Genomic DNA, 22,754 nt, shown 5'->3' with positions numbered 1-22,754 from the left:
ACCTGTTGCCTGTTATAATGCGGGGCGCTTAACACATATTCCTATGGTGCACCAATAAAAGTCTTATCAAACCATTTCCAGTCAGCCTGGCGGCTCAGCAAAGCACTTAAAAGAACACAGCTAGGTTATATAGCATGCAAGAGGCTGTCAGTGCACTACAGATCAAATATATCACACCTTTGGAATGATCTCGCTTTGTCTCAATAGCAGAAATGAAAGCCGCAAGCCTAGTCCTGTGCTCCGAGACTCTGAAGTGTAGAGACGGCACACTCCACACTAAATGTCAATACTCTCTGTACTTTAAATGGTGTTATAATGAGGTACAGAGGACTACAGGGCTTACTCAATATCACAGTGCAAGGACACATAGCAAATGTAGCACCTACAACATACAGGCAAAATCCAGCTGGCACTGCTTAGGTTTAAAGGACACCCGGGGCGAAAATAAACTAATGAAATAAACGATTGTATCTATCTTCCTTCTCCTAAAAATGACTTTTAAAGATATCGCGTCATCACGGCGGCCGGCGTGAAAGTACTGCGCATGCGCGATTAAAGCGCGCATGCGCCGTACTGCCACGCTGGCCGCCGTGATGACGCGAGGCGGCCGGCATGTGACGTCAGCCGCATCATACGCGGAAGGAACAGCCCGACACTCAGCAGAGTGTCGCCCGGGCTGCGGCCGGTCAGCCATTCCGGAGCGGGGACTAGGAGAATAGCCAGGACGCCGTCGTGGGACCTCCCGACCAGCACTGGGCTGGAAAAAGCCCCGGGTGAGTACAACTTTCTTTTTTTACTTGAGCTCGGAGTCCCTTTAACGGCGAGCCATATCGGGACAAGATGAACATGACAAAATCCCCGATGCTGTACCCCAAATAGTCCCCATGCTCCATATATTACCTGTCCGGGGCCGTCGCTAACTCCAGGCTGGCTCTGGGCGCAGTCCCCTGTCCATACACATGCCCCACGTGGTTGCTGTTGTGTACAGGGGCGCATTTGTGACGTCACACACTCACCCCACGTTACTCCGGCAACCACGTGAGGCGCATGTATGGATGAAGGAGCCCAGAGCCAGCGGTGGACAAGTGGCAGACATGGACTGGTAATGTATAGTGCACGGGGCACCGGGGGGAAACACTGACCATTAGGCTGGACAGTGCCGGGCAGGCGAGGCGCGGATGCAGCGTCAGAAGGCCATTTCCGGACAACTTTCAGCATTAAATTGATTGGGAATTGGCCTGCGGTGTATGGGAAGGCAACAGATCTCTCTCCAATCACATTTAATCAGAGAGAGATCTGTCTCTTGGTTGATCTGCCCACACATCGTCAGATGTATGGGCATTTTAGAAGTTTAACCCTTAAACAAAAATAAAATAAAATAAAAATAAAAAATACAGGACTCCAAGAAATGTCCCTCTCAATGCAGGTTATCTTTAACATGATAATATTATTATGAGAACAGCCATAGACAAAAGACCACAGATGTAATTAAGGTTAATTAACAGAGGAAATGGTGCAGAACTTCACCTTTTTTGATGCAACAAGTTCACAAACATAACTACGATTATTCAATTTATAAAGACAGGTGCAAAAAAAAAAAAAAATCAGGAGAAAAAAATGAAACAGCTCTCCAGAGCAATTCAACATAAACGTGATATCATTCAACAGCTGAAACTGGATTGGTTGCTTTGGGAAACTGATCTGATTTCGGTCCAGTTTTTTCCGATACCATCTTGTGAAATCCTTCCAATTGTATTTCAGGACCTGAATGTTAAAATGGTTATATGCAGGGCCGGTTCTGTCATGAAGCAAGGTGAAACATCTGCATCAGGCCCAGAGATTACAGAGGCAGCATTTTTATACTGTGAGCGAGGTGAAGAGATCATCATTGGGGAAAAGCAGCTTGTTGCGCTGTGTGAGGACAGCGAGTGAGGAGGGTGAAGGCACGAGGCAGCAGTGTTTCATTTGAAATCAGAGTAAATTGTCAGATGCTGTGCGATCATTCCAAATCGGGAAGAAGGAGGGGGGGGCGCACATGCTCACAAGTCTGCCTCAGGCAGCAAAAAGTCTAGGACCAGCCCTGGTTATATTGCTGCTATTCTTGGTGCCATACTAGCAGCATGATCTGGGCCGGATTTCTGGCAAGGCCACATAGGCCATGGCCTGGGGCACCAGAAATCTAGGGGCGAAACAGTAAGGGGCAGTAAAGCTGTTTTATGCAGCCATCCCTATCTACAAAGACAGCTTTATCCTTTGAACTCTCTGTCCTGTACTTGTCGTCCCTGCAAGACCTGTAAGCTCTATCCTGCAGGTACACATCAGCCTAACTATGGTGACACAATGGGTCCATCATTAATGAGATGGCAAACATAACATAAAAGTTCTTAAGGAAAACATAACTAATAATCTATACACGTATTACTAAAATAGTTTTTGTCTGTGACATCCAATGATGGAAAGTAAGTAGAATTCTCATTGGGGCACACAGAGATAACAACCATACAGATGGTATAGTTGGCCTTGGGCGGCAAAAAGTACAAATCCGGCCCTGAGCATGATAGTTTATTAATGTGATTATTTTACTTAGAATCCATTCACAGTTCTCCACTTTACATATGCTTTGCATACTGTAACAAATGTGTAAGATGGGTGCTGTGCTGTATTTTTTAATATCACAAAGAAGCAGTATGCTTTACCTGCCTGTTGCCAGCTCCACGCTTTGTTCGCCTACACACTCCCCACGTGGTTGCTGGCGTAACGCGGGCGCATGTGTGACATCACCCACGCGCCCACATATATGCCGGCAACCACATGGGGAGCGTGTATGAACAGTTTACATTATAAAGGAGGGGGGGGGGGGGTCATCGGCCAGGTGGCAGATGCAGCGACACAAGGCCGATTCCTGAGAGATTTCATGGTGAAGTCAGTTGGAAATCAGCCTGTGGTGTATGGGAAGGCAACAGATCTCTCTTTAGGAAGGATAGAGCACGCAGAAAAGGTAGTGGGGTTTATATCTGGGTTCAAAATTATTTTACAACTACTATGAACGATGAACTGCATGAAGATTGTGAAGATGTGGAGTCCATTTGGATAAATATTCATGGTGGAAAGAACTGTTGCCAATTGCTTATTGGGGTGTGCTATAGGCAGCCACATGATACTGCAGAACTGCAGTTACTACAGCAGATTGGGAAAACTGTAAGTAAAAGTGAGGTCATAGTTATGGGTGACGTCAACTATCCATTCATCGACTAGGATATTGAAGCTACTTATTCTGGTAAAAGTGGCAGGTTTCTGAAACACTACAGGACAGTTACTTGACTCAAATGTTAATTGAACCAACTAGAAGGAATGTGCTACTGGATTTGGTCATTCCAAATAGACCACATAATGTATCAAATGTGTGGGCTTAAGAATATTTGGGGAATAGTGATCACATTATGATAATGTTTGATCTGATGATTAAGAGGCCGTGGAGTAGCAGAACAACTAAAAGTATGAATTTTGATCATGCAAAGTTTAATTAACTCAGGGATAATCTAGGTTTGGTGGACTGGGATGGTATACTACAAGGGAAGGACACTAAAGAGAAATTGCACATTTTTATCATATGCATCTCCACTGAGTTCTGCTACACATGATCTACTCTACTGTCTGCCCCTCAAAAGGTGCTGGATTTCCTAGTATGGAGGCTTCACAACAATAGCGTAGGGCAAGCAGGCATTTGGACTTCAGCTTGATTTTATCTAGACTCTGTAGACTCCAAGTTTGCTGCATTGTTAATGCAATTAAGCTGGTAAGGCTTCATAGTATGCAGCATTACTCATGATATTTCTATTAGCTCACATCTTCTAAAAATGAACTCCGAAGCTACGTTCTCATGGACAGCTGGAAGCAGTGAGTTCAATACCTGGCAGCCAATTTAGGGTGTCAGCCAAGCATTTGCAGACGTGTGAAGGCATCTGAGATTGGCAGTGATGTGGCCCATCAACTACCCTTCATCCTAATTCACTGCTATTTAAGTGGATTGCAGTCACCAGATGTGATGAGATGAAGTTTTAATGACACTATAATTGGGCAGTTAGCCACCACCTGTCTGAATGAACAGATTAGACAGTTTTGCCTGGAGGCTAAGACATATTGATCAAAAATTAGGGCTTTGGTTTCATCAATAGAGCAATGAACATGCATTATTAATTTTACTCTATTTTTAAAGAGTACCTCCAGGATGAATAACAGAACCGGTCATGTCAGTCGCTATCTTAATTCTGCAGGATCATTAAGGGGCGGGAGGTGGTGGTCTCAGAGTTAATTACATACCTGATCCACCCTAATTCAGACACAGGTGACGCTCCATCCCCTTCCTTGGGAATGTAGTGGCAACCATGTTTCCAAAAGTCTGCTGAAGCTCTTCAGAAACCTCCGTCTGCATTGCCGTGGTCTGCCCCTAGCTCGACAAACACCAATTACGCCGCAGCTTCCAAACTGGGGGCGGGACACAGCAACACAGATGGGGATGGCTAGAGCCACCACACAAATTTTTTTGAAAAAGCTACAACTGCATCAGCGTGACAGTGGGTGCGGGCGCGGCCCTGCCGAGCATGTGCAGAAGAGCGCGGCTGGCCAGATTACCAAAAGGGATCTTAAGAGTAGATCGGCGGAAGAGGACGGCAAGGGACCCCACACACCTAATGGGGCTGTAGGAAGATCCAGGTAAGTATAAACACCCCAAACCATCCATCTCATGGTCTCTTGAAGACAGAGCCTGGCAAGACAGACTGTCTTTTATACTTCAAGTATTCTTTAAGATACTGCCACTCCATCACCAGCACAGTACAGTATAAGCTGTTACTCTGTGTCTGTACAAATAAAACAAAATAGCTATGGAGTGCACTAGTCCATGTTATTCTGACTAATCCACCTCCCTTTACTGGATGTAATTCATCCCTCTCCATTCATTATCACCTGTGCAGGCGCACTTCAGAAAACACTAAACTTAATGGGATTGAGGGAGTAGTTAAATGACCCGCTATGATTTTCCAGGCTTTGATGGTTGCTTTAATTGTAGGGTAATTGGGTATAGACAAGGTTTTATAAATACTAGAGGCCAATAAAAAGTCTTTAAGTTGGGACCCTATTAAATCGCTTTTTTACTTGTTACTTTGTGTTTAAAATCAATAAAACTTCTCAGTGGAAGAAAAGATAGCTGTGGATTGCCATCAAAGTAGGCCTTCAAAGTAGGAGTCCTTTTTAAAAGCAAATACATTTTTTTATAACAACTTCCTATAGTAACATAATAATAATTCCAGTATTTGTATAGTGCCTTTCTCCTGTTGGACTCAAAGTGCTTGCGAGGCAGCTATAAGAGCACTCTCTGTAGGCAGTAGCAGTGTAATGCTGGGAATACACGGGTTGATTCTGGCGCTCAGTTCTGTGCCCGATCATTTTACTTGCTCAATTCTCTTATCTTCCACTCGTTTTTCTTTTTTCAATTAACTTCAATGGTGAATCAAGCGGCAAAACAATCGAATGGTGATCGGACATGTCGGAAATTATCTATCGGAATCGAGCCGTGTATTCTCAGCATTAGGGAGACTTGCCCAAGAAATTCCTTACTAAATAGGTGCAGCTTATTGAACAGGCAGAGCACTTAACCAGTAAACTATGCAGCCAGATAGTCAATATCTTAACTAGCTACATCCACATGCTAAATGGAACTTGGCAATTATGCTTCATCTTTCATTTATCAACATTACAAACCATCTGCCATGATCCTTCTGTAGATTGACACTATCCTGCTGACTGGAACATTACTTTCTATTTCGTAATACATAGATCCTAACCCTGACCCTTCCAGGACCCCGGTGTTAACAATTGGCCATTTTGACTATGATTTGATGATTTACTGATACTCTTTGTCATGGCCAGTTCCCCACTGAGTGGCTGGCAGTTGAAGGTTTTCAAAAATGGAGTAAAGGGTGATCACGCCTGTCAATTACTAGCCCTAAATGCCCATGTGGAATTCACCACTCATTTGAAGATAGAGTAAACAACAGGCAAATGATCCACAACTGAAAGGTGGCTGCATATGTATTAGTATGTCGCCAGTGAGCTGAGCACAGGGTGAGCCAAATGACAGCTCACCCTGCTGATGCTCATATACCTGGCGGTGTTAAATACTATTCCCCCTCCGAATTGTAGGACCTTGGAGGAAAATTTAATTCGGGATCCAGCGATAACCAGGAACACCAAATTACCCTTACGCACCCTGCTGCTATAGCATTGTTTAGTTTCGGCGCTGAACACTATAACAACCTGCTTCAATGTGGCTGACTGCACAGTAACTGTGCTGATCATTGTGAACCTAAACTAAGTACACACACACAATTACTGTCACCTGTGGTGTATCGGGACTAGACTTCTTGGGTGACAGGTTGGGGCTGAGGTTTACAGACAAAGGGTTATTGGCCTAGAGACTACCAACACAGCTCATGCTACTGAGGGAGGAGGGAGGAATGAGGAGCATGATGGAGCGGCTTCTGATGGATGTGGCAGGAAAACAATACACTCAAGGAGCATTCAGGCATCTTTGTCAGTAACAGTCCAGCATGTTGGATGTTTAGGTGACATGTCCTATCCATTCACTAGATTCTGCCTCGACTGAATGTCATTTAGTGGATGTACACAGCCTTAGCCGTATCTAGATGCACTGCATTACATAAAATGTTTTTGAAGCTTTAGAGGTTAATTGGTTTACAGTTTACAGACAAACTGTACTTTTATTAAAAATTTGTAGTAAACCTGTGTCCATGCTTTGCACGTCTTTTGCAATTATATGTCATCTTTCTTTATGCTTACTGCATATAGCAGGAGTTATTCATTTTCTACACCTGCACTAACTGAGTGAATGATGGTTGGCTTTGCATTCTACTTTGCCAGTCTCAGTTAGCAACACTATCAAGTAGGCGGTATTGCTTATGCTCCCCCCCCCCCCCTTCCCCAAGAAGTTAAGCAGACTGAAATAACTTTTGCTAGTGGCATTTAGGGCTGAACTAGAAGAACTGCTGGTTTCTCATCAATTCGTCCAAAACCAAAGCTTTATTTTAATCACTTCCCAACCACAGGTTTTTACCCTTAAAAACCAGAGCAATTTTCACATCACGCTCCTCCCATTCATTCGCCAATAAATGTATTGTTACTAATCAAACAGAAATAATTTATATGGGGTTTTTTTTACACAAATTAGCCTTTTTTGGTGGTACTTTTTGTTAAGAATGATTTTATATTACATACATTTTAAAGGGAATAATTAGAAAGAAACAGAAACAAAAACATTATTTCTCAGTTTTCGGCCATTATAGTTTTAAAATTAAATTTACTGCTGTGGATAAAACCCACACGTTATTTTCCCATTTGCCCCGGTTATTACACCATTTAAATTGTGTCTCTAATATAATGTATGATGATAATAATTTATCTGCAAATAAAGATGCATTTTTTCAGTTAAGTGATTTTTAATACTATATATCTGTAACGATAGGTGTCAGCAACCAGAGAGAGAATCTGATTCTTGGCGATCTGCAGTATCCCCAAGAATACAGATATACCTGATGATTGGGGATATGCAAAATCGCCAATAATCAAATATGTCTAACCTCTAGACACCTGAGTGTGTAAGTGTTTGGTGCAACAGTGACCTTTGGACCACCGGGGTAGCAGGTGGTCCAATAAGTAGAGAAGACTCTACTGCAGTCAAGGACACCTGGAGAGGGAGTCCCTGACTGATAAGGAGCAGTGTCCCCTCTGTAGAGCAGGGGACCCCTGCGGGAAGGCTGGACACCCTGAGGGGGGGGTGACAGCCAGAAGGTAAGACAGGCCGGGTCGGCAACAGAGTATCAGATATGCAAGGTACCAAATCAGAGATCAGAAGAATAGTCAGGAAAGCTACAGGTCATAACAGATATCAGAACAAGACCTAGTCTGAGGTGTGAGGTCCGTGATCTCAACACCCTGGAGCTATGCTAGAGAACAACACAGATGATATACAGTATTCCTAGTCTGGGGTGTGAGGGCCGTAATCTCAACACCCTGGAACTATGCTAGAGAATAACACAGATGATATACAGTATTCCTAGTCTGGGGTATGAGGGCCGTGATCTCAACACCCTGGAACTATGCTAGAGAATAACACAGATGATATACAGTATTCCTAGTCTGGGGTGTGAGGGCCGAGATCTCAACACCCTGGAACTATGCTAGAGAATAACACAGATGATATACAGTATTCCTAGTCTGGGGTGTGAGGGCCGTGATCTCAACACCCTGGAACTATGCTAGAGAATAACACACATGATATATAGTAACTGGCTAAGTGTGGATTCCCAGGTCCTCCTGGGAATCCAGGAGCGTAGCGTAGCTCTCTATCTGTGTGCACTACTAGGTCCAGCAAGCCCAGACATATGTTGCTGCGGGGAAACCAACGCACTGGACGCGGAATCCGCCGCCTTACCGTCAGAACACGCGGCGGCCCCCACGCCATTCCTCCCATGTGCACCACCAGTTCCAGACAACCCAGACGCATGCTGACGCGGACAAACCGCCGCATCAGACGTGGAATCAGCCGCCTTACTGTCAGAACATGCGGCGGCTTTTCCGCTATTCATCACAATATCTAATTAAAAGCCTTTATTTGTAAAATTCACAGTAAATATACCCTCATACATGTCTGTATGCGATTTCACAGTTTACACATTTTTTTGTGCATATCAATGAAGGAAATTTACATGAAAGTGTATCTTATTAACTTCAAAATCGCACACAGTTAAAAGACTTTCGTGCAATTAAAAAAAAAACCAAAAAAAACCTAGAAAATTAAAAATCAACAGAATAAGCAACACCATTGAAATACATTAGATGTCCAATGAACATAAGAGGTCTTTTAAATTCCTTGTTAGCCCCTTACAAAATCCTAGTGGTTCTGGTTCATCATAACTTAGCTAGAAACACTATAACAATTATAATATTAATGATACAACAAAAGTAACACAAATAACAAAAGAAACCAAACCAAGCTGAATTTAAAACCCCCAAACTAATGATATAATGATTTGTATGTGTAGAACGGATAATGAATGGAACATTAGTAGCAAAGAAAATAGTCTCATTTTTTTAAAAAATTAACATTCCATCATACTGTCACAGTTGCAGTTTTTAAACCATGCTCTGTCTTTTAAGCTATAAAACAAAGCAGAAATAATGACTATTGAACTTTCATGACGTAAAACCTTATCACAAGCTGTCTATCTCACTGTTACTTGGCTGTTTAAGTGCTTTAGAAAAGCAGACTGTATTCCGCCCAGTGGGTTTAATAGCTCAGAGGAGCTCTTTTGTATAGATACGAACTGAAGTTTTTTTTTTAACTCTTCCTGTATTAGAAAACAATATGACATTATATTTGCTCCTAATGTTCTCTTTTTGTGTGTGTGTGTGTGTTCTACAGTATTTCTGAGCTGTAATACTCATAAAATTAATTATCTCATAAGTTTATTTTTTCGCTTCAGGTTTGCATTAAATGGTCAACACTGATTTCTTCTCTATATTAAAACCAAACTCCTGCATAGCATAAAACGTTATAGAAAATTCAATGCGATTAGTATTTACCATAAGGATTAACAGATTGGGCTTCCAGATTCATTCATTCTGTATATAAGCAATAACAGCCACCTTGAGAATTCAGCATACATTCCCATAATTTAACAGAGAGAGAGAATGTTATATTAGTATATGCTATATATGCTGTGAGTGCAAGTTATTTATGAGAGTACCTGAGTGGCCGGTGAATTTAATGGAGAATTAAGTTTCTTGGAAGGTTGTCTGCAGCGTCCTGTCCCAGCATGGTTACAATGCAGAGGACAATGTAGTGGCAGGTGCTGTTTCCAGCAGATCCCACGGTGGGTTGGAACAGCAACAGAAGCCCTCCTCCTTTTTTCACATTGGTTTACATTAGCTAAGTTGTCAGCTACAATACAACTCATAGACTTCAGGAATGGCACAGAACTACCTATGCTCCTATTTGCTGTCACATTACATTGCCCTGGTCTACTGATAACACCATCAGAAATTAACTCTACACATAAACCCGCATTTACAAAGCTAATCTAAAAACTCACTTACAAAGAATGATCTCTAACCAAACATCTAGTTCTGTCCCATAGACTGACCTTTGCACTTTGTGTTTTCAAGGGAAAAGGTGAAGTCAGATGAAATATTAACCCGATTTTCAACAGACCCAACCATTTCTGCCATGTTTTTTGATTTATTTAAAAAAGTAAACATTGACATTCATGGAAACGCTAGCTAACAGCAGTGAGGTTGGTAACTTACCAGGAACAGAAATAACAGTGTTAAAGCGGTATAAAACCCTGACATAATATTCAATAAAAACAGGTTTTCCTACTTTTTATATGCCATACGGTTATCATATTTGCATTTGCGCATAAGTATTATTATTCATTTAGATATTATAGGTTCCCAAAAGTACAGTTTTTTGCTTTGTGAGCTGACTTTGCATTTTATTAATAACTGGTTTTATTTATTATGTAGTGAAAGCAGACATGCTTTGACTCTCTGTCTGTGTGGAACTGCTTCTCCACAGTCAATAACAACAATAACAATAATATTTATATAGCGCTTTTCTCCCTGGGGACTCAAAGCGCTGTGACCCTGCATTATGCAGTCTCAAAGGCTAGGGAAAAGAGGTGAGTTTTTAGCCTTTTTTAAAGCTGTCCAGAGAAGGAGCCTCTCGTACTGATTGTGGAAGTGAGTTCCATAGAGTAGGGGCTGCATAGGAAAAGGCCCGAGCACCAAATGTTAAGTGTATCCTGGGAATAACCAGCTTCATCTTGTTGGCAGAGCGGAGGGTGCGTGGAGGGGCATAAAGTTCCAATAGATCCGCTATGTATTTGGGTCCCATGTGGTGTAGAGCCTTGAATGTCAGCAGGCAGATCTTAAAATTGATTCTCCATTTTACTGGCAACCAGTGAAGAGTTTGCAGTACTGGGGTGATGTGTGAGCTGCGGGGGGCATTGGCTAGGAGTCTGGCTGCAGCATTCTGTACTAGCTGTAAGGGGCGCAGAACCTTATCTGTAGATCCGATTAACAGGGCGTTGCAGTAGTCTAGGCGGGAGGATACAAATGCGTGAACCAGGGCAGGTAGGTCTTCAGCTGGGATAAGGTGTTTTATTTTCGCTATATTTCTTAGATGGAAGAAGGAAGACTTGACGACAGCTGATACCTGCTGTCTGAGTTTTAGATTTCCATCCAGGATCACCCCAAGGTTTCGCACAGAGTCTTTATACTGCACAGTATCTCCCCCAATTGCTAGTTTGAGGTGGTGAGCGTTTTGAACTTTATCCATCATGTGTGGACCACCTACCACCAACACCTCTGTTTTGTCAGAGTTCAGCCTCAGCCAGCTGGTGTTCATCCAATTTTGTAAATCCACTAGACACGCAGTCAGAGAATGTGTCACATTCCTCACTTGATACAATTAAGTAAACACAAGATAACATAATCTACAACTTCGGATGCATACACATTTCACTACACTGAACTTTCAAGCTCTGTGTGTAACCCTTTGAAGGTTGGTCTAGTAAAAAAAAAATGCTGGTTGCATTTAATATGCTGTAAATAATATTTACGAGCAAAGATGAAATGCTGGATAATATTCCGCTTTAAAATGTTAGTGCATTATTGCCTACATACATATTTCCCCCTCTTTATTTTCAACTAAACGCACAAACACAAAAAAAGGGCCACTGACACCCCAAAACCAACCAGATACTCAAGTGACATCTTCAGTGTCTAACAGCTGTTAGAGAAGGGTGGGGATGCAGGATAGATAGGTGTGTAGGGCATTAAGCAATCAAGCAATGGGTGCAGTGTGGTGGTGATGGTGGGGTGTTGGAGCAATGCGAGCTGCTCACCATTGCTCAGTATTGGGGAATCCTACTTACCTTTTAACCAAAGTAATGCAATTTTTTGTGAAAATCCCAATGTCCTGCCTGTTCACAGGCAGTGTATTCGGTGCAACCACCTTGCACAATAATGTAATATCTAGTTTAATCAGAAAGCTTTGTAATTAAGAAAATACAATAATAACGCAACTTGCACATAATAGCTCAATGCTATAGGTCAGCCTTTCTTCTACAGTATGAGATGAAAGAACAATTTCCTGGCAGCACCTTTGGCTCATTATGACTCACTGATAAGGCTGTCAGAATAAAATAAAAGCTAACCTATTAACCTTTTGTGCCCCTTTTTCCCCAAAAGAGTTTGTACTTAGAACTATAATTGTGATATAAGAGTGTGAAATGTGTTGGATAACATCTAAACCTATCTATCTATCTATCTATCTATCTATCTATCTATCTATCTAAGGAAGGGGTGGAGCATAAAGCATACATGACTGTTATCACTGCAGAGGAAAGATGGGATTTTCCATAGTTTCCCAAGAGTCAAAGGCTTCTGATGCAATTAAAAGTATCTGTTTGAAAGGTATCTACTGTATTTATAGATTTGGGAACTTCTAGTGTGTTTTGACTTGGGTATCTTAAATCTATGCCACTTTTGCGTATGGAGTATTCACAGAGTATATAACTCCCTAAATGATAGTAGAGGACCTATGAGAGTCTTGAACCTTGCTCAGACCTCCCCCACATAGCCTAATACTAATATTTCATTTTATTTCATTCTAGCCTTTGCTTTACCATTATGGCCACCCTCTCCTGTGCCTAATATTAACTATGTGTCCTTGTTCCTGTCACTTCCAGATAGCCATAATGCCTATTCTGAACAGCTTTATTCCCTGATGCCTAAATCTACCTATCTCCCTTGCTGGATCCTAATCTTTACTGCTTAAAGTGAACCTCCAGACTAAAAATCGACTAAGCAGCACTGAAAAGGCTTTGTGTTTCTTTAACAGTTTCACAGCATCAGAACTTTGTTTCTCTTATACAAGCCTAATTTTTAGCTGCACTGAAGAAAACTGCCCGGGCATTTTTCCCCTGATGCTGTGCAAAGCATGATGGGATTTCTGATTTTGTTGTTCTCGTTCTGCTGTTTTGGTGCAATTTTTTTTTTTTACATTTTGAATTTGACTTTTGAAGCCTAGGGTGCGCAGCTGGGAGGGGTAATCAGGACTAGAGATGTGGCGAACTGTTCGCCCGGCGAACATCTCTGGAGCTCTTACTACTTCCGGGTCGCACTGACCCGGAGTAGTATGCCTGCGCTGCCCGGCTGAGCGCGTCCTAGATCGCGCTCCTGTTGCCGGGCACTCTCTGCGCATGAGCGTGACGTCATTCATGAACGGTTCGGGAACCGTTCGCCACATCTCTGATCAGGACACAGGATAGTTGGAACTGTGTCTCCTGCTCCTTGTCACCTCCTTTCTACCAAAAAGATGGCTGCCTCCATGACAAAGATGGCAGTCCCCATGAATCACAAACATTTGCCTGTTCTTTTAAAACAGTGTGGGTAAGAGATTATATTACCTATCTATTCAAATTAACATAACTAATGTAACTTGATGACAGTATGTTTGTTTAGGCTGAAGTTCCCCTTTAAATAGCACTTGTCCCAGCCCATCATTACTCTGTCCTCATGTAACATCTTTCCTTAATCATGAGAATTTACCCTGAGACCTCAATATCCTTGTTCAAAAGGCCTTCTAGATGTATTATTTCTAACCCCTTTAATATTTAGTGACTACTTATTAGCAAGACATACTGTCAATATAGAAAGTACCAGGTGCCAAATCCCCCAATGATTCAGTACCACAGTGAACTGCTTCATCTCTTGGTTACTGTCCATGTAGTAAAAGCTTACTTTAAGTCCCAATTTACACCCCCCCCCCCCAAAAAAAAAGGCAAAAAGGCTGTAGGTAGGGATTATGTAATTAATCATTTGACCAGTATTAAACATTTTCTACAGCACGAGAGAAAAACTGGCATAAAAACTGAAAAAACCCTTGCCAAAATTTGTAGGATTTGCAGGGACAAAGAGTTCAAAACAGAAGAAGTGAAAACACGTTGTGTCTGGCCAAATGGGGATTAGAGGGGATACTGAATCATAAAAATGGGATTAAAAAGGGTCAACATGTACAGCAAATTTACCTTGTATTATTATTCTTACAAGCCAAAGCTTAGAGAGTTTGTTATAAGGAGCATGACCTGCATTACACTCGCCTATTAGTAACGATGATCATCTTGACAAGGCATGTATATTAAATTAAATTAATAATAATACATTATAAAATAATAATAAATTAAATGAGTGTCATAACACAGGGCAGCAGGTTGAACAAGTCAAAGGAAAAATATTCCCCTTGCCTTTTTGTCCTTTAGGTGACCTTTTCCCAAAACAATTAAGCTATGCACTCGGCAAATTTGTTAATATGGGCACCACCATAGGCCACAATGTAAATTGTGGCTATGGCGATGTCAACAAGGTCATTTGGGTGCTGGTTACACTTTAAAAACAAACTTGAAATGAAATTAATCAGTTGTATGTGTAGTAGCAATGATACATAGACCCTTCCTGGACACCCACATTCTTATTTTCAATTTAAGGGCTTACATTTTAAATCTGAAGTGTGCGCAGTTGCCACATCAGTGTGGTATAGAATATGGTGATGATATGATGAACTTTTATCCTCCCTGTCATTCAATTTCTGCTAGATTTCTGTGCAAAGAGGGTCAATTAATTTTCATGAATTTTTTGCCTGTAACTTGCCAAAATGTGTCAAGCAAGGGTCTGGTGTACATTTTAGAGCACAAAATTCTGTAAACAAATAAATGTAATTGAGGGCATATTCACAGTGGGATGTTCCGTTGTAATGTGATGTTAAAGGGAACCTAAGTTGAGAAGGATGTGGATTTTTCCTTTTAAAATAATGCCAGTTGCCTGACTCTCCTGCTGATCCTGTGTCTCTAATACTTTTAGTCAGAGCCCCTCAACAACTATGCAAATCAGGTGCCTCTGACTGAAGTCAGACTGGATTAGCTGCATGCTTGTTTCAGGTGTGTAATTCATCCACTACAGCTGCCACAGAGATCAGCAGGGCTGCCAAGCAAATGGTATTGTTTAACCTCCTTAGCGGTATGCCCAACACTGTGTCGGGCATACCGCCGGTTGTCCCCAGGAGTCCCTCATTAAAATTTTGAGCGATCGGATAGTTCTAATACCTTCAGCTAGCACTAGGCTAGCTAGCATTGGTGGTCGCATCCTTAGATTACGTCTGATCCTCCCCCGATCGCTGCTAAATACGTTACCCCCCCTGAATCCAGCGATCGCGCAGCCTCCCGGCACATCTCCGGTTCTCTCTATGGGGAGGATCGGGTCTGTGCATGACGTCATGATGTCGTCGCGTCATGACGTCATGTTCGATCCTCCCCATAGAGAAGAGCAGAGCTGTCCAGAGAGGCTGTTGCGATCGCTGGATCAAGCGGGTAATGCATTTAGTGGTGATCGGGGGGGATCAGACGTAATCTAAGGATGCGACCACCAATTCTAGCTAGCCTAGTGCTAGCTGAAGATATTAGAACTATCCGATGGCTCAACATTTTAACAGGGGATTCCTGGCTGCAAACCCTCCGGCATGTGTAACGCCCAGGAGGTTAAAAGGAAACATCCATATTGCTCTCAGTTTAGGTTCCCTTTATAGTCACAACGCAGCATTGCAACGCAAAAAAAATAGGGTAACGCACATTAACACTATGTTACCGTGGCATACAGTAGATACAGTGGAGCATACAGGCAATGAAATGTATGCCTCTCTGTATCTGTTAAAGAGTAACTGTCAGGCTGCAGAAGCTAATTTAAACCTCTATTCTCCTGTGTTAAACAGTTTAGAAGGAAGCCATAAAGCCATTAGTGAAGATAAAAATCTCAGTTACCTTTGATGTGTGCTTATCAGAAAGGCTGTTATAGACCCATAAGGATGCAAGCCGCATACTAAACTGCAAAGCATTCTGGGGCCCTCCCCTCGGCTGCTAATGAGACGTTACAGCAGCTTGTAATCAGTCCAGCATGTAGTACTGATAAATCTCCGGGCAGAGTACACTGCAGGAGTCAGCTATTGTTCCTAGCCACATGGCTCATTAATATTCACTGCACACTGTGTTGTTCAAGTAGGAGCTTATCTGTGATCAGGAAGCAGGCAGGACATGACGACACATTTGACAGAAAAACATGGAGCCTGCCATGAGCTGTCAGGAGCATCTATCTCTGCATATACTATATACAAATTCTGTGAAATCCAAACGTGGACAGTGAAATGCATATGTAATGTAAGTACAGCCAATCTTTAGCTACTGATATATGTGTTTATTTTCTCTGAGACCTTATACCTAACAGCTCCTCTTTAAACGTCTGCGTTTAGAGGTGACACACTGCAAGCATTGAGTTACCATAACGCAACATTTACGACTCGACGTTAAAGTTGCACTGTGAATGTTGCATAGACTTAACATTACAGTGCGTTATTGTAAGGCTTGGTGGTGTATTCTCCACAGTCAGCATGCAACGCATGAGCTGGCGTGGAGGAGGTACACACACTAGCACAAGGAAACAGGCTATCCCTAGTATAGTGGAGGGGAGGACTGACTCCAATAGGAGATTGTGGCGCACAGAGCCGGTGCAGATCCGACAGCCACAACCAATGCTTTCGCTATAACGTCTCAGCGCAAAGTAGCGCTGAGCGCATAAACCAGAACTGAGGAGTTTAGGGAAGGTAGACAGAATGAACGCTTGCTTAACTAGCCACTACTTAGTGACAGCAACTGTCCACAACAAGACAGACTGGAATGAGGCAGCCAATGCGTTTACAGCGATGGCGTGCCTCACAAAGACAGGACAGGATAGTCAGGAAATAGCAGGATCAAGATAGATGAACGTAACACAGACAAATATACAATAAGTATGTTTTCCTAGCGTATTACAATTACAGCTATCAATGAAACTATTTGTAACGTCTGACTAACATATGTATATATCGGCAATGAACCGATATATGACATAAGCAGGAACGCTGACTAGGACTGGAGTAATACAGGAAACAGGACTCAGAAGGATTCGCTATCTCTTCGCAGAGATGAACGCAATCCACAAACGGCAACAGGACAGGATTAAGAAGGATTCGTTATCTCCTCGCAGAGATGAACGCAATCCACCAACAGGACCAGGAGCAGGATACTAGCTCAGCACGGGTGGTCACGATACGCGCAAACTACCAAAACGTGCTGGAAACTGACTAACTGAACACAGGATATAAACAGTTCGTGTACGTATATATCAGCGACACTGATGTATCAACGTAACACGAATACAAGGAAAATAATAAACGTGCTGGTATGCATATATATTGGCAATGAACCAATATATGATGCAAGACCAGCAAAGTATCTTTAGAACAAGAAACACGATCGGGGGCTGAAGCGACAGCAAGACAGGCTTAAACTGAAGCTATGAAAACCCGAGGAGTCCTGCAGGAAGCAGATCTTTATACTGAGGTCATCCAATGGGAGCAGACATGCAGATTCCCACACAGGTGAATGATAATCAGTCCCAAGCTGACAGCAGGGAAAGGCAGACAAAGCTATGCAGCTTGCATGAAAAGAGATCAGAACTACCTGAGCTGCAGCACCACTACTTCCAGCAATGCCTGCTGCAGCAGCGATCATTACAGTTATCCTGCATTATAATGACTTTATAACGCAGGGCAATAACGTCCCACTGTGAATGCGCTCTTAATGTTCCCTTTCTGCAAGGCCACAATCTCCCCACTCTTCCATTTTTTCACATTTGTTTTTTCGTGTGTGAATCTTTGCATGCAGATTTTATTCATACAGATTGTGCGAAAATTTGCATATGAATGTGAATTTTAATGAGAAAAACGACAACAAATGCCAAACAGATTTGCACAGGGGAATAAACTAGATGTGCATCATTGGGTGTCTACAGCAGCCCCTGCTGACACCAGATGCAAATATTTCCGAGTTTATGTTGGAGTATGTAAATTTGTATGCAAATACATGCAGCTTGCAAGTGGACCAATCAATTTAAACCTGGGTGGGACTGATTGGTCCATTTTCAAGCTGCATACATTTGCATAAAAAAATTACATAATCCTGTATGAACTCATCTCATTGATCATCCTTAATGTGGGGCTCTGAGTCATAAGGAGCCAAGCCCTGTTCTCAAAGTATTCAACCCTTGCTTTTCAAATATGATAATAAATTCAACACCTGATAATTAATAGTGTTAGAGATCTGGAGGCTTTGACCTGTTAATAGCTGAAACATTGAGAAATCTTGGTAACATTATGATTAAAGGGAATGTTCAAGCAAAATAAAAAAATGAGTTTCACTTACCTGGGGCTTCTACCAGCCCCATGCAGCCATCCTGTGCCCTCGTACTCACTGCTGCTCCAGTCCCCCGCTGGCAGCTTGCCGACCTCGGAGGTCGGCGGGACGCATTGCATACATTTTTACGCATTCCCGCTAGTGCAGGAACATTAACACATACATTTTTACGCATTACTGGTTTAATGCGTACATTTTTATGCATTAAACCAGTGATGTGTAAAAATGTATGTGTTAATGTTCCTGCACTAGCGGGAATGCGTAAAAATGTACGCAATGCGTCCCGCGGACCTCCGAGGTCGGCAAGCTGCCAGCGGGGGACTGGAGCAGCAGTGAGTGACTACGAGGGCACAGGATGGCTGCATGGGGCTGGTAGAAGCCCCAGGTAAGTGAAACTCATTTTTTTATTTTGCTTGGACATTCCCTTTAAGCATATTATAAGCCAAAAACACAATTAATATTGACAACACCAGATTTAAGTTTCATTGTCTAAAATGTGTTTGTGCCTGGACTTTCAGTGAATACTTAGCCAAGTCCTAGTTGTGTATAAACAAACAGCACAAATTACACTTGTTGATTTTCCAGGAAGCATCATCAATAAACATACAAATTACTTAACTGAAACTGTTTCTTGGATCTCACTTTTAATTCTGTTTCACAGTTCTCTCTGGGGATAGGCCTGTGTTATTACTGTTGAAGAATGTGTTGTCTGTTTTCACACACATTTTCGTAATATGAAATAAAGTAATCAGCTGGATATATTGGCTAGCAGGATAGAAGTCCTAGAATATGCCAGGAATACACAATTATTATTATTTTTGGCAGATAGATGACTCGCTAAATAACTTCAGTTCCAACAGGTCCTATCAGATTTAGATAGTTTTTCTGATCAATGTTTTCACAGAAGTGAATGGAAATCGATCAGAAAATCAATCAGCTAGTAAGTCTGCCGAAAAAACTTGGTGTGTATTCCCAGCATTAGAAAAACTGGCATACATACTGGAATAGCATTTGCCACAGCAAGGGGGATTTGCAGGGACAAAGGGTTCTAAACAGAAGAAGCCAATACACATTGTGTCTGGATAAATGGATTAGAAGGGTCAACATATCCAGCAAATTTACCTTTTATTATCATCCTAACAAGACAAAGCGTACAGAGTCTTGTATAAGGAGCATGAGCTACATACTGTGGAATGCATACACCTATTAATAATGAGACTGATAATCATCTTGGCAAGGAATCCGAAGACATAACAAGAGTTATTTAACCTTTTGGGGACCGGGAGCCTAACCCCCCCCCCCCTCCCTTAAGGATTAGGGCATTTTACCTGCGGGGCACATTTGGAGGGTCAGGCAGCTGGATCCCCAGTTTTTAAATAGCTAGGCATGTGTGTCACCAGTATAGCCATGTGTCACCAGTACAGCCAGCAGCCTTTACTCACCTCCCTGGGTCCTGCGATGAGCAGCTCTAGCTCCCTCCGCTCTGGCTGGCATCTCTGCTCGCACTGACTCTCAGTTCTGGGTCACGGCTTGATGACATCATCAAGCCGAGACCCGACATTAAAATCAGAGCAAACACAAATGCCAGCCAGAGCGGAGGGGAGTGACGATCGTCAGGGGAACGTCAGGAAGGTGATCCTCTTCTTCCCTGCCTACCGCAGCTGCTCTGTAATGATCACTATGATCCACTGGCGATCGTAGTGATCATGTGATCAGGAGCCAATCACGATGACTCCTGATAACTGAGGGGAGATGTCAGCTGTCATATGACAGCTTAATCTCCCCTCTCGGGTGCGCACAATCGTGGTGGAACGATGCAAAAACAAAGCGTTTATGCAAACCTTGAATCTACATCCAGTCAGAGCGATAGCGCCACCTGCTGGACGTAGATTCATACTACATCGGTCTACATTTGGTTAAGTAATACCTTTAATGCCTAAATGTATTCATACATCTAGCGTTAATGGAGAGTTTCGACCAAGAGACACATCCCTCTCTGATTGAATCTGATTAGAGAGAGATCTGTTGGCTGCCCATACACTGCAGGCCAATACGACTTGTGAAGCTGCATCTGCTGCCTCACCTGCCCAACACTGCCCTCTCAATGTAAGCTGTGTGTCCCCCCTTTCCTGTGCAGTATACTTTACCTGTCCATTTTCATTGCTGGTTCCAGGCTCTGGCCGCAATCCACATATACGCGCCCCACATGGGTCCTGGCGTATATATGTGGGCATAGGGCACATGTACGCGGATTGCAGACGGAGCCTGGAGCCAGTGGCGGACACACATGCACAGGACAGGACTAAGATGTCAGCACCTGTGTTTAATATCAGAATGTAAATCGGGGAAAGGAAATATTTTACAATGGGCAAACACTGACTAAATAATTTATAAATCAATATAGTAAAAAAAAGGAATTTTATTAATCACGCTCTTTTCACTACAGTGCCTCTTTAAACTCAAGCATGAAGAACAAAGTTGCAATGAAGCCATATGCACACATAAAAGCCTATATACTGTAGGTGTAATGCTGGGGTGTCATGCTTTCTGACCACCCAGCACAACAAGGCTAAGAGCTGGATAATGGAAGAGGCTACACAGGCTGCCCAAAGCAACTGCAGCTCTGGGCTTCCGATAAGACGCAATGGCAGTGCAGTGCGATGTTGCGCTGCTCTTGCGATAGCAAACATTCAGACAGATACAAGACAGACTGGAGTGAGGTAGCCAATAGCAACCACAACAATGGCTACCTGCAAGGACAGGACTAGGAGGGCAGAGGCTGACAGAATGAATGCTTGCTAATCTAGTCACTGCCTCAGTGACAGCAAGCATTCACAAAGACAAGAGTGAGGTAACCAATAGCAACCGCAGCAATGGCTACCTCGCAAGGACAGGACTATGCTAGCTAAGCACGGGTGATCACGCTAAGCGCAACCTACCGAAACGTGCTAAAATTGACTAGCTGAACGCAGGATATCAACAGTTCAAGTACGTATATATCAGCGGCACTGATATATCACCGTAACACAAATACAAGGAACATAACAAACGCTTACTAGAATATGTATATATTGGCACTGAACCAATATATAACATAAGCAAGGAGACTAGCTAGATCTGGACTGGAGCAATACAGCGAACTAACTAGGCAATACAAACAATACAAAATCTCTGCACTAGAAGGAGTACGTATATATGTCCCCGTGGGAAATATATAATCGTAGCTCCACAAGATAACTGAACTAGAAGGAATATATTTTACAGTTTCAAAGGATCCAGTAACAGCTTAGACAGTTTTGAAACTATGACGGGCGAGGTCTAAAAGGGGAGCCAGACTTTTATGCTGGCATCAGCCAATGGATGCAAGCATGCAAAACTCCACACAGCTGAATGGTAATCATTCAATCCTGAGCTGGCTTGGTTACCATTTGCTAGCTGAATGACTATGTACCAATGCATGCAGTCCTATGTAACAACATGCCTGCAGGAAATCCAGGGCTATCTGGCTGCAGCTCAGCTGTAGTAAGCCATTGGTGGAATGATGACAGCATTCTGAGCTGCCCAGAACTGCAGAGCAATTGCAAATGACAATGTGACTCATTGCGAATGCACAACCGAATGCAGGCTGACAAGCCACAACTGTCCGTTTGCGGCTCCACCGCAATGGACAGAACACGCCACAGGAGGAATCCTTACAGTGGGTATTTGTTATATCTTTACCATAAAAGTCTTACAAATTGATTGGAATATTGAAGCATTGATTCAGACTCAGGAAAATAAGAATAATTATTGCAGCTCTTCTCTGCTCCAGTAACTACTTATGGGTCAGCTAATGATGCTAATGGGCAAGCTACTGTATCTAATCTCTGCCATGGTCCACATACTTACATGCACAGTATCACTTCGATTCACTGGACTGACCTGGAGAACCTGGTTTCATGGGAGCTGCAACCCTACTTTCTGCAAATTCTGCACAATTTCTGCTTTTAATTTTAATACTTCTTTCAGATCTAAGGCCCAGGGCACACCAAAAACCTCTAGCAGATCTGAAAACGCTAGAGGTTTTTGAAGCAGATTTTCAGAGCGATTCTAGGCATGTTTACACTAGAGCGCTTTTCAGTTAATTTCAGCATCGCTGGAAATCACTAGCATTTTGAAAAGCGCTTGGTCGATGTTAAGTATATGTGGCTGTTCTCACTTAAGTGTTTTGTGTTTTTCAGCTGAAACGCAAACTCGTAACCTGCACCATTTCTGAGCGATTTTGAATGATTAGCGCTTCAATGTTAAAGATAGGAGTGCTTCAAAATCGCCCAAAAGCGCTGGGCTGTTCACAAT

General features: G+C 42.6%; 1 protein-coding gene across 2 annotated transcripts in view; it reads right to left on the bottom strand.

Annotated features, from left to right (window-relative positions):
* The window catches only part of ZNF385B (zinc finger protein 385B), a 271,136-nt gene that overhangs the window by 227,240 nt on the left and 21,142 nt on the right, over window positions 1-22,754 (bottom strand). Inside the window, exon 1 of one of the 2 annotated variants that reach the window (XM_068245426.1) lies at window positions 9,825-9,961. The exons of the other annotated variant lie outside the window; for it this stretch is intronic. The gene's annotated coding sequence lies outside the window, so the exon portion shown is untranslated. Of the gene's footprint in view, window positions 1-9,824; window positions 9,962-22,754 lie in introns of those variants that run through there. 2 annotated transcript variants of the gene reach the window in all.

The sequence above is a fragment of the Hyperolius riggenbachi genome, chromosome 7 (assembly GCF_040937935.1).
Source record: "Hyperolius riggenbachi isolate aHypRig1 chromosome 7, aHypRig1.pri, whole genome shotgun sequence".
NCBI classification, from domain to species: domain Eukaryota; kingdom Metazoa; phylum Chordata; class Amphibia; order Anura; family Hyperoliidae; genus Hyperolius; species Hyperolius riggenbachi.
The sequence above is the reverse complement of the archived record's forward strand: the minus strand, read 5'-3'. Positions and strand labels throughout refer to the sequence as shown.